Source organism: Rhodnius prolixus, unplaced genomic scaffold, assembly GCF_049639745.1.
Source record: "Rhodnius prolixus isolate KJV_2025 unplaced genomic scaffold, Rpr scaffold_3, whole genome shotgun sequence".
NCBI lineage: Eukaryota > Metazoa > Arthropoda > Insecta > Hemiptera > Reduviidae > Rhodnius > Rhodnius prolixus.
Genome location: NW_027411603.1, coordinates 29,276,523 through 29,290,389, shown reverse-complemented (window position 1 = coordinate 29,290,389; position 13,867 = coordinate 29,276,523). Strand labels below are relative to the sequence as shown.

General features: G+C 36.8%; 1 protein-coding gene across 5 annotated transcripts in view; it reads right to left on the bottom strand.

The window, feature by feature from the left end:
• The window catches only part of LOC141452295 (uncharacterized), a 592,044-nt gene that overhangs the window by 569,653 nt on the left and 8,524 nt on the right, over positions 1–13,867 (bottom strand). The gene's annotated exons all lie outside the window — the stretch shown is intronic.

Here is a 13,867-nt window from a genome sequence, read left to right as displayed (position 1 = left end):
AATGGTCCTTAGAATACGAAAAGTCTAAAATCCTCAAAGGAAAGTTTTACACCTCCCTCCAACCAACAATTCCAAAAATACCATGGTTTAAAGAATACTGCGAACGTAGAAGATTTTTTACAACAATGTTTAGACTCCGATTTAATCACAACTTCTCCCCCCATAACTTGTCACGTATTGGTATTTCTGCACAGAGTAACTGTTCATGTCCTTCTGAATCAGTGGTTGATGCCAACCATCTGATCCTGGATTGTAAGAGCTACCAAAAAGATAGAAATAAATTATGGAATGCAATAATTGGAACAAAATGTCCACTACCCGCCAACCTGCACACTATCCTCACTAAACCAAATCATGAACTGTATCTGGCTATTTATGACTTCATAATCAAAAATGACATTCCTGTTTAAGAGCACAATAGTGGCAAACCCAACAATAATTAATATAGTAATTAATAATTAATTAACCCCAATAATAATAATTACAGTGATAATAATAATGACATCAGAATAGTATGAATAAATATTATCCATCAGAACATAGGTAATCTCTGGCTAATCTGTCTCAGCAGGAAGCCATAAAAAAAAATAAAAAAAAAATAAAAAAAAAAAAAAAATCCTTAGAGGTTATAGTTTTATTCTTTTTGCAATACGAATATTAGGAAAATTATTTTAATATTATAATAATATGTAAAAACTCCTTACTGACGGTTAAAAAAAACCATGTCACATTAAGATTAATTATAAAAAGTAACAATATTGTTATAGTTTATCGTGCATTTGTTAATAACGCTTTTTTGATTCTTGTTTCATAAATAATGGAAACAAAATCTGGATAGAGAAAAGTGAAACATTCTAAAAAATAAATACCTAAAAGATATAGCCAACACATATTTTTACAATAATAAAACAAATTAATAATTATAAATATAATACAAATAATTTTAAAACTAGAAGTAAAATTGGATTTTTAGAATTAGTTTTTACGTAACTTGCGAGATATGATCAAGTCCAAAATGAAAATTAATTCTATTATTATTTTTTTATTACTTTTTTTTTAAATGATTTAAGGCGCGTCAACAGCTGAGGTTATTAGCGCCCGGAGCTTTTCTCAGTGCACAGCCGGCTTCTGGACAGTGTTCTCTCGTTACAGACAACACTGTCCATCACCGGACAGTGAGCTGTAAGAAGCTTCTAGGAAGAGAAAATCTAAGGGTCAGCTGCTGGATTCGAGCCCGGGACCTCCGCGTGGGAGTCCAGTATGCTAACCTCATAGCTAATCCCCTCCCTTATTATTATTATTATACTGAAAATGTGGTTAGGTCCGCAGTGCTATCGTTGATTTTATCCCGAACAGCGGTGCTAATCACGTTTGCCAAGAATTTTTTCTATTTTCAGGTAAAACAGTTCTTTGGTTGTGAATACAACAATATGGGTCAATTCGCCTAAATACAAACTGACGTTTTGTGTAAATACTTTTAACAATAACAAGTTTTCTGGATAAAGATCCACCCATGAAATGAACCACTGCGGAATTAAGAGCTCCCTTTTATTGTAGTTTGGTATAGTACTAAAAATAACTTTTTCCCTCTAGGTTGCAGTAAAACTTTTTAGAAGACTTCAGTTAAGTCTAAAAAGGGCAAAGACAATTCCAAAATAACTAATGTATGAAACAAATAACTTTCACTGGAGCAAACTCAATTATCTTCTTTCTTTTTAACTTCCATTCTCAAATTGTACACTCACATCTAGAATTTTAAAAGTAGAAGAGAATTTTAACAGCTTCTTTCGTATATATTATGAAAGCCATGATGTCCTATTTTCTCTTTGTAGAAGCTTCTTACAGTTCTCTGTTAGAACTCCGGAACTCTTAAAAGTTCTGCTTCTTACCGAAAAGAAAAACCCCTGAGAAGATAGCCACTTAGACCGAAACGTAAGACAATATAATGAAGAAAAATAAGGAAAATAAAGATAAGAGGCAGTAAAAGAGATAATCAATTTTCCCCTTCAAAATAAATGCACTCACTGTCTACAAGAAATTTAGTTTAAAAATCAAACAAAACCCTAAATTGAGAAACTCGTGAATGGATTTAATGAAAATTTTCAGCCTTAATCGCTTCATATTGTGCTTATACACAATTCGATTGTCGAGCCGGGGTGCCTGGTCTAGTGGTCAAGAGAGTGGCTTTGTGTGTGGGAGATCCTCAGTTCGAATCCCGCATATGACTACTTTTTATTTGTTAGAAAAAATTGTTTATAGTAAAGTATAAGCTTTCACCCCCGTCCAGGACACATAATTGGTAGTTGGATGTTAAGTTCCGCCTGAAAAAATTGGCGATTACTTTATACAATTCGAGAGTAACTAATAAACGAACAAAACCTTATCAAACTAAACATGAATATCAACTCAAGTTTTGAACAGAAATATTGTTGAATAAGGGCTACATACTTCAAAACACAGTAAAAGAAAGAAAAGAGAGTATATGGATATACGAAGTGGCTGTGGCTATGTAAGATACTTCCTTGTAGATGTACAATGACAGGGAAGGGAGTGGCTACAAAGCCAAAACCACTTCGTCCTAGAAGACCTATTTGGGCTGCCATGCGTGTCAATAAATGTATATAGAATGTAATCGACTGTAAAGTGATCCTTGCCTAAGTGTGCATGAAACTACGAGGTATATGGGGGCAAAGTGAGAGAGAGTGTATGTTAAGGCTATGCCACTCTGATCGAGCTATACTCACAGTTGTTGCTCATATCAACAAAGTTTAAAGACGGCCGTACGTATGTGTATTTCTTTAGTAAGTTCTGAGGGTGTATTTGTCAGTATGTTAGTTATTTATTGGTGTTAAGGTAAGACTACCCATATACCACACAATAAGTCGGATAACTAAGAAGTAGTAGACGTTTTGAGGAAAGATAAATTTTTGTAAGTACGAGGGTCGTTTGAAAAGTCCGTGCAAAGTCAGAGAGATAGCACCACTGGCGCGTATCGAGGTTATGTTTAGTTAGTAGCATCTCTTGGAAGAACACACACCAAGTTTCAGCCAGATCGGTCTATTTCTTTGTGTTTGGCATTCGTTTGAATCGAGGAAGTCGAGTGATTTTCAAAAAAAATGGACGAAAAAGAATTTCGTGTGTTGATTAAACACTACTTTATGAAAGGAAAAACGCCTCAGGAGACTAAAGAGAAACTTGATAAACATTATGGTGACTCTGCACCTTCGATTAGAACAGTTTATAAGTGGTTTCAAAATTTTCGGAGTGGCCATATGGGCACAAGTGACGCTGAACGTTCTGGACGCCCTGTTGAGGTTACTACTCCAGAAATCATTGATAAAATCCATGATATGGTGATGGATGACAGAAGAGTGAAGGTGCGTGATTGCTAGTGCTGTGGGCATCTCGAATGAACGGGTACATAATATTTAGCATCAACATTTGGACATGACAAAGCTATCCGCAAGATGGGTGCCGCGATTGCTCACGCTTGACCAAAAACGAAATCGTGTAAGGACGGTTTGCAGCTGTTCCAGAAGAATCCGCAGGACTTTAAGCGTCGTTTCGTCACTGTGGATGAAACATGGATACATCACTACACTCCTGAGACCAAAGAACAATCTAAACAATGGGTTACCAAGGGGGAATCTGCGCCAAAAAAGGCGAAGACCGTTCCTTCGGCCGGAAAGATTATGGCGACTGTCTTTTGGGATTCGCAAGGAATAATCCTCATCGACTATCTGGAAAAGGGTAAAACTATTATAGGTGCATATTATTCATCGTTATTGGACCGTTTGAAAACCGAGCTGCAAGAAAAACGCCCACGATTGGCCCACAAAAAAAGTCCTTTTCCATCACGACAACGCACCAGCTCACACTCTCAGCAGTTGTGGTCGCAAAATTAATGGAAATAGGGTTCCAACTCGTTTCACATCCCCCCTATTCTCCAGACTTGGCTCCCTCGGACTACTATTTGTTCCCCAATATGAAGAAATGGCTGGCGGGAAAAAGATTTTATTCAAACGAGGAGGTGATTGCAGAAACGAATGGCTATTTTTCAGAAATGGACAAATCCTATTATTCGGAAGGGATCAACAAACTAGAGCAGCGTTGGACGAAGTGTATTAGCCTAAAAGGAGACTATGTTGAAAAATAAAAAAGGTTTACCCCAAAAAATTAAGTAGTTTTTATTTTTGCACGGACTTTTCAAACGACCCTCGTACATACTTAGAAGGCACAATTTATACTTTTTGGTCACTGTTTGTAAGTAAACAAATAAAAACAGGTGTGAAAACACACGATTTTGATTACAATTTTCAAAATCCAAAATCATAAATCATCTTCTAACTCGAACTTTAAATCAATAATTAATTCGTATCACTTCGATAATGATTTTCGTAATCACTGCACAAATATGGTTCTACAATAGTTTATTTGTAACTTTTTCCAAGAAAATACGCTTCCCTCTAAAGAGTACCATTTTGGTATGCTAATGTAAAATCCTATACATGATATATTATGAGTGGAAAAAATGTCTGGCTGAAATTTATGAATTTGAAGTAAATTCCACTCAAAAATAACACTTTAAGAAAAAAAGAAAGTTTTTTTAGAAAACGACTCCAGCAGTTTCCATTCATTTCAAGGAAATTTCTTGTTTGGCACTCTGAAGATGGATGAAACTAGTTCCAACTAAAGTGTAAAAATTAAAATCTAAAGTAATGCCTCCTTTTTAGGTGACCTTTACGTCCAACTACCGAAATAGGTATCGTAGGCGGAAGCAATTAAGCAAACAGACTTTACTTTCAAAGTTTTCATATTAAACATTAAATAAATCCAAGACCTAGACCGGGAATGAATCGAACCCAGTACGAGGTGTGCGGCTATTAAATAACGATACTGATGCTGCTATAGAAGAACTATGCATAAGCCAAATCCTAACGACCGACAGCTGTGCAGAGTAAAGCACTTTTCTCTTTCGATTGCAGCGTCTCACGTGTTTGTAGAGAAATCTGTCTGACCGGAACCGTTTTGCCGAAAACATGATACTACACTTGTAGTAGGGCAACGAATTGTCGTGAAATTTCACATGATACTTGGTAAAACCGCTACTCAAACATATCTTTTATTAAAAGAAATTTATGGCGATGAATGTTTATCACGTGCGCAAGTTTTTGATTGGTTCAAGCGTTTCCAAAATTGCCGAGAAGACGTCGGAGATGATGACCGCCTGGGTCACCCTTCCACGTCCAAAACGGTTGAAAATATCGATTATAATTAATCAAAATTACTACCGTGAGGTGCTTGCTCAACTCCGTGAAAGAGTAAAGAAAAAACGACCCGATTGGTGGAAGAACAAGTCATGGATTCTCCATCAAGACAACGCGCCAGCTCACACTGCATTGTCTGCACTGCAAGACGTTTCTAGCCAAGTACAACATACCAGTTTTAGGACATCCGCCTTATTCTCCTGACCTGGCCCCATGTGACTTTTATCTGTTCTTTAAACTCAAATCTGCATTAGAAGGAACACGATTTCAGTCCGTTGAAGCTGTGAAAGAAAAAGCGACACGCGTCATGCAGGAGCTGACAGAAAAAGACTTCCAGCACGGTTTCGAACAATGGTAAATTCGCATGGAGCGTTGTAGTGATAGGGGAGGGGTGTATATTGAAGGTGATAATAACTAAATATGTATAAATTTAAAATAAAATGTTTTACAGCAACAGTCTCGTTATTTAATAGCCACACCTCGTATACCATAAAATACCTCAGCTTTGCGGGCCTCACTTCTAACACGCTCGGCTCCCATTTAAAGGTTCATTTCGCTATAATGCACAGTTTTATTTTATGGATGTTAAATATACTTTTAAATTTAATGTTTTCAAAATTTATTGACCTAGAATTTCAAGATTTAAAGTTAGAATTTTTAAATAAACAGCTGCTGAGTTTTTTTTTTCAGATCGCTGAAAACTTACAAAAGAAAAACAAAAGAAGGTTACGGTTTTATTTGTAAAAATAGTGTATCAGTTGTTTTGATTAATAACAAAAATTGAGGAAATTCTCTGTACTTTTCCTTAATTGATTACAACTTCCTTTATGGTAAATTTATCACGACAAAAGAGGGGATATGAGTATTAAAATTAAATTTAGTACACATATCGACGTCATTTAAATAGGATGTACGCAATTGTTCAATAAAGATATAATTGTATGAAATTCGTTAGGGGAGCTTGTTCGTAACATACACTCATAAATACATTTTTTCGGGCTTATGTCCAACTATCAAATTATATTCACGAACGGAGGCAACTAGCAAACGTATTTATCTATTAATTTCCCACATTAACTATAAAATAAAAATAAAAGAAATAAGACCGGAAATCGAACCAAGCACCTCAAAATACTTCTTCAGCTTTGTGGGGCCTCACCTTTAACCGCTCGGCTATCATGGTCGCCTGATCTACAATAAAGCTTCTTATACATAACTCGTGTACATTTACATATCACTTATTTGCTACGACACAAAGGCGTAAATGCGCAAAAGAACAATGATTTTATTTTGTAGTTTAATTCTGTCATTTTTTTTTTTCTTTTAATTTAAAACGCGTCAACAACTGAGACTATTAGATTTCCGGAACCCTTTTTCGGTACACTGACAGCCTTCGGGCAGTTTTTCTCGTTGTAGTCAATACTTCTTCCATTACTGTAAGAGTGAGAGAAGATCTAAGTGCTGTCAGCCGGATTCGAGCTCGAGATCTGAGCGAAGAAATCCAGTACACTAACATCTGAACTAATTCCTCCTGTTTTATTTCATTTTATGCCTTCACTAAGGATGTTAATAAATTAATTAACATCCTTAATAAAGGATTTTAAGGATGTTATAAATATAATAATACCCCCTTTATTCAAAGTATTTAAAGCCATAGAATAAATTAATATCATTTTCTCTGCTGATAAAGTTAGTTGTGGGAGCTGTTCGTTATTTTTGGTGACTGATTCATAGTTTCAATAGGATGAAAAAAATAACTGCCAGTTTCAGTCATGATATATTTTTATTATGCCGGAGCTTTCAACCTAGGGACTAGGTCATCTTCAAGGCTGTGGAACATATTTTCAGTGTGTTAACAATAATTGTATTAAAAGAATATAATACACGTATAAAAGACAAAAAACAGTCTAAATTTCAAAACTGATACGAACAATTAAAAAAATATATAGGCCAACTTACTACATAATACATGACAATTGGCAACACTGATTTCCTCACAACCAAAAACACATCACACATAGACACAGTCCATGAACAGACAAGACAGAAGACACACCAACCCTTTAATGATGTAAAATATTAGATTGTAAATCAGGTAAATAATTTTGTAAATTAAGTTACATTATACATATTATTTTTAATATAATTATTGTTAACACACTGTAAATATGTTCCACAGCCCTGTAGATTACCTAGTCCCTAGATCGAAAGCACGGCATAATAAAAATATATCATGACTGAAACTGGCAGTTATTTTGTCATCCTATTTAGTTGTTTTGATTAACGAGCAATAAATATTTTTAAAAAAAAGCTTTCACCGCCAATAAACTACTAAATGTCCAGTACAATGTCATGAATAATACGAGGGGGTACCCAAAAAAAACCGGAATTATTTTTTAAAAGCTATTTATTTACAAATTTTTTACAGAACAACCTTATCCCCTTCAAAATACTCTCCATTACAACTAATACATTTGTCCCACCGGTGCTTCCACTGTTCGAAACATTTTTTGTAGTCATCTTTAGAAATGGCTGACAGCTCCTTCTTCGTTTTTTTCTTGACCTCTTCAATGTTGTCAAATCGGTGACCTTTCATGCCCTTTTTCATGCGTGGAAATAAGAAAAAGTCGCACGCAGCCAGGTCAGGCGAGTAAGGTGCGTGGGGCAGCGGAACCATGCCATTTTTAGCCAAAAACTGTGTAACAGTGATGGCTGTGTGTGCAGGTGCATTGTCGTGGTGGAAGAACCAGTCTCCTGTTTGCCACAAATCGGGTCTTTTTTGGCGAACACTATTGCGCAATCTTTTCAAAACTTCCAAATACAAGGTTTGATTGACGGTCTGACCTGGGGGGACAAACTCTGAATGGACTACGCCTTTGGCATCAAAAAAGCAAATCAGCATTGTTTTGATGTTTGACTTGACTTGACGACATTTTTTTGGTCGGGGTGAAGATGACGTCTTCCATTGGCTCGACTGTTGCTTTGTTTCTGGGTCATAACCATAGCACCATGACTCATCACCAGTAATGACCTTTGACAGAAAGTCTGGATCAGTTTCAAGCTGTTGTTTCAAAGCACGACATGTTTCAACTCGATGTTCTTTTTGATTGTCAGTCAGAACTCGAGGAACAAACTTGGCAGCAACCCTTTTCGTCCCCAAATCTTCCGTTAAAATTCGCTGAACCGAGCTCCAAGATAACCCACTACTCTCTGACAGTTGATCAATTGTCTGTCGACGGTTTGTGAACACCAGCTCTCGAATTTTTTCAACATTTTCGTCGATTCGGGCAGCTGATGGACGTCCAGAACGAGGTTTGTCATCAATCGACATGTCGCCATTTTTAAACCGAGTAAACCACTCGTATACTTGAGTTTTTCCCATAGCGTCATCTTTGTAAGCTGTTTTCAACATTAAAACACTTTCAGCAGCATTTTTGCCGAGTAGAAAACAAAATTTCAGAGCTGCACGTTGTTCACTTAAACTTGCCATCATAAAAAACGAAAAAAGAACAAAACAGCGCTGGTAAAAACAATCACTGCAGATGAACAGAACAAGCCAGGCAGACAACACAGGCAGGACTGAACTGGCAAGGAATTGCGCTATACACGTCTAGCGGCAGAAATGCGTACTACATAAGCTCCACGCGCGGCAACGCAATTCCGGTTATTTTTGGGTACCCCCTCGTATACTGTCCTGATGTCGCACATTGTCTCGAATGAGATACATGTAAAGGTGGTAACTAATAATCTGTTAACATGTAAATAGCAGAGGATTTTATTACCAGCAGCTGTCACTCCTTCTCGGCAGAAGCCTCTGCTCAAGATTACATGAAGTGAAGCTATGCAAGCCACTTGAAACGCTGAAAAAGGTATGCACCTTATGTATGTATGCTTTCTGCAATATTAGCATGGTACTTGGTTCGGAGAGTTCATCAGCTTTCTCGTTTCCCTCAAGATTACAATGACTTAGGTTTTATGGTAAAACTATTTGTTCACCACGAGCTATAAAGTAACAAGCATATTGTCCTTAACAAGGTTACCATCGACTTTTTATTACTATACCACTGCCATGATTGCTGCCTTGGACTTAACCAAGTCATATTTTCCTGCATGGCGTAATCTACAGCGGTTATTTTCCCAAGTTTGTGCAGAAATCACCTAGAAACGGTCTGAAGCTTTAATCGGCATAGTTCCCTTCCTAACCTGCTTAAGATCCTGTCTAGACGTCATTGTAAATTATTTTCCAATCAGGAGACGGAAACCTCGTATTTATGTTTTTTTAACTCAAGCGCATTTATTGTAGCAGAAAAAGTTACAATTTAAATTTAGCAAATTGAATATTACAAAGTAGACAGAAAGTATCATTCCTGATTCCACGATCTGAAAACAATATTAAGGCTAAAAGAGATATTGAAGATCTTAAAGGCAGTAAAAATGAAAATAACATGTTTATTTTACAAAACTTAGAAAGAAGAAATGATAGAGGAAACACAACTAAATGACAATAATAAAAAAAGAAAAATTGAGAGAAAAAATGGAGCTGGGAAATTGCGTAGTACAAAATTTAACACTAGCTTACTCTATTTATTAGGAGAAAAGCTGAGAGCTTGACTACATCCGAAGGATATGTAGAGATAAATATACTAAGAGCGTCAAAAGAGTAATGACTGAAATGGGAACGTAGAGAGAGGAGGTCGTTGAAGAGGAGGCGGCGGAGTTGAAAAAACTGAAAAGACCCCCAGACAGAACAGACTGCGAGGCAAGGTGACCCAGTTTCCCCAGCAAATCAAACAGTAGACCTTGCAGCATCACTATTTACATCTGGATCATTACTTTAGTGTAGCACAGTAAAACTGCTTGCTGTATTAAGATCTATTAATTATATATTTAAATTAATGATAGTTTCATAATTAATTTATTACAGCAATTTAAACACAGAATTTAATTTACGCAGTATTTTTTTGTTTTATTACATCAAAGAATTTCCTCATCTTTTTTCTAATTAGTATTAAAAAAAAAATACTCATTAATTTCTCGCAACTCTGAAATTCACAGGCAATAAAAACAGAAGAAAAATAAATATTAAACATCAAACGAAATATAAGAAACTAAAAAACATAAAATACAAAATTAATGGCTACAACCTGCTCTAAGAAGAATTCTAGCAGACGAAACTGGGTAAAATGAAACTAAGATAGAAGCTATTATTAAGTGCAAGAAATAATAATAAATAGATAGATAGATAGATTAAACTAGGGCGGCCTCAAGGCCTACGCCACTGCGACCCCTTTGGATCTATTGTGGCTCCCCTCATTCTAAAGCTCACCTTCCAGACCTGTCCTTTTGATCAGAATCTTGGGTCAAGCTCACAGGCCTTGGTTTTTCCTCCCCGAGAAGTAACAATTCTTAGCCGCACAAGCCCCTCACACTGACCCAACACGTGCAGTGCCGTTTCCTCCTCTTCCTGAGAGAACCTGCAGAGACTATCATCTGCCAGGCCCATGCGATGCATGTGTTTTCTGAGTCTGCAGTGGCCAGTTAGTAGGCCTACAATTATCCTTATGGCCCCCGGATTAATTCTGCAGTCAGCCTCGGCGAATAACCTTAATGAACACCTTTGCCTGTCTCTGTCCAGTGGTGGCAAGCCACCACTCCTGAGCCCTTCTCTGCACCCATAAGTTAATTGCCGCCGACTTAACACACTTCGAAACCCCAAAACAAGGCTCCAAGCCAGCGAAGTGTCCCGCAGAGCCTTCCCGGGCCAATAAATCTGCCACTTCGTTTCCCTTATGACCTGAATGAACAGGTACCCAAACCAGAAACACCTTATTTTGGTCACTAATTTCCTTCAGGGCACCCAGACAGTCCCAAACCAACCTTGAGTTGACCTGGTAGGAACTAATAGCTCGTAGAGCAGCCTGGCTGTCCGAGAAAATTACGACCTTAGAATCAATAATTCCTCGCCCACTAATCTCGGTAGCGCAGAACCTAATTGAAGCTAGCTCAGCCTGAAAAACTGTAGCTAGTTTCCCTAGGCTAACTGAAAACCCACATTTCGGCTTCACTCCGTACACTCCCGCTCCCACACCCTCCTCTGTCTTGCAGCCATCAGTGTACCACATTGAATCTCCCACCACTGGAGGTCCACGCCTCCAAGACTCTCGGTCTCCAACACAGACTTTGAAAGGCTTGTCGAAGTTATATTTAGGAGTCATAAAATCCGAAGGCAGGCCCAGAATAGAGGCCTCCTCATATAACTCTTGTTACGCTCCTCCATGCCTGACGGTAATAGGAGCTTGTCCTTTCATAAACCTAATGACAACGGTTATTTAATAATAAATAAGACATATTTTAGCAGGAGTCAGGCACAATTCGCGAGAAAATGACGTATTTTTAACCAATAATCGACATAGTCCTTCCGAAGAAGTGGCGTTTTGTGTAGAGATATAAAAGCTTCGAGAATACTTTAATGTCGAAACCAGAATATCCTTTTATTTATAACTTCTAAAGCGCAGATCTTAGGGAAACGATAATGAAAGTCAGGCGAAGTATTAGATTACTCCAAGGGTTACTATTAAAATTTTGACTTAAAACTTGTTCACGTCTTCTACTTGCAAGCCCTTGTAAATTAGTTTACGGTCGCAGCCAATCAGCCTTTCTTACAGAAGTAAGTATTTGTCAAGTTAATGAGATTAAGGAAAGATTCCCTCGCATAAAAAAAAGATGTTAACTCTACTCTGCGCGAAATACCCCTGAAGATTTGTTCTGGTTGTTGCTTTTCCAGTTCTTCTTCTGTACCCAAACCTAGAAGGCAGATCCAAGAACATAACCTCCTCATCCCTTTCAACAACTCCAGGAGAAAACACTACTCCTTGAGAAAGTGAAGCAGTTATTTTTTTGGGTGGATTATATACTGTTAGGAATAGGGTTGAGACTCAACAAGGTTCATGGTGATTGACCAACCCTTAAGTGTCGACAGCGTCAAAGAACGCGCCCAAGCAGATTGACGAGGGTCGATATAGTGGGAATGAATGTTATTCACTTTTGCCCTTGTATCGTTACAACATCCAAAACTAATTAATTTCGGTAAACAAGGTTTACAATACTAGTAAATAACCAGGTAGGCATTAACATAAATTTCCATATTTCTCTTAGGCCGTAATTATAATTTTAATAGCTATGTGGTTTAAAATAGTTCAGCAGAAACGTCTTCTACTGAGGAGGATTCAAATTTCTGGTTAGGAGAGAAAAGTTCTAGCGTAAACAGATGTGATAATCACATACAGTGAGATGAAGAGGAGCAGGTAGTTCTTGAATCTAGTGTTGGGCATTAGATAATTAATTTTTTTAGTTAACCTGAATTTTTAACTAGAATAGAGGAGAAGGTGGTAATATGGGACGGGGTTGGAATTTGGGACACCCTTATTTTTGTGAAACCAGTAGTGGCTATCTGTTAGTTTTTGGTGCCTTACTACTCTTTGGGGTAGGCTATGTCTGCTGCAGAAGGCAGCGCGTCAGCCGAGTGGCAGCTTTGTCCAAGAGAGGACCGTGTTGATTTTGTCAATGCTAAAAAGTTTTCTTAAGGTTGATTTTCCTCTGCTTTTGGTTAATACCGAGGAAAGTTAGAATAATTTCTCTTAGACATTAAAAATGTAGAAAGTAGAGAGTTTTAATTGCCAGTATTATGGATTTCAAATATGAATGTATATTGAAAAAAAATGAGGTTATATTGTTCGCGGTGTATGGTGGTATTATGGGACAGCGTTGTCCCATATAACAACCTCGTTAATCGTCTGCCGAACAAGTGTGAAAAGTGGCACTGAGGACGAAACTAGTGTCTTATAATTTTTTTTTTTTACAGAGTACTATAAAGGGCCTAAAAAGATCATCTCAAAGATTTCTTGACATTTCTCTAAGAAAACTCCTTGCTCCAGACTCCTTGCTGTGATTCACTCAGGATTCCAAATTTACAAAGATAAATAATGTATGTCTATGATTTTACTTCAGAGTAAATTTTAAATTCAGTAATGTTCAAAATATGCAAGGTAAAATAAGACTGTCCCATATTACCACCTTCTCATCTAACAAATAGTTAAGCAATAATTATTAGTTAACAGTTAATAGTTATTAGTATTTTAAACTAAAAGTTGCAAAATTAGTTATTAATTTGATCTTCTAAAGTTAGGAACAAATGATTTGATGATTTAAAAACCGACGTAAGTAAAGCCTGCCTTACGTGAAACTTACCTCAAAATAAAACCAAGAAAAGTAAGCGAATCTTGCTATAGTGGGTGAAACAAAAAGACGGTAACTTATGATTGTAAATAGATCTCAAGGATTAAGTCGTATAGGTTCGATTAACTAATTACAGATAATTCAATCTCATGGGTTGCAAATATCGAATTATAAATAGAAATTCAATTACGAATAAAAGATAATGCATAAAAATAAATCCTTCGAATAATTCAAATTAATGAATTTTAGTGACGCAATAATAAATGTGATGTATTGGCGGTTTGTGGCTATTTTTCGTAATTAGTTATTATTTATTCACATAATTACAACTAACAGCATTTAGTTGCAAGCGTAATTGTTTATTT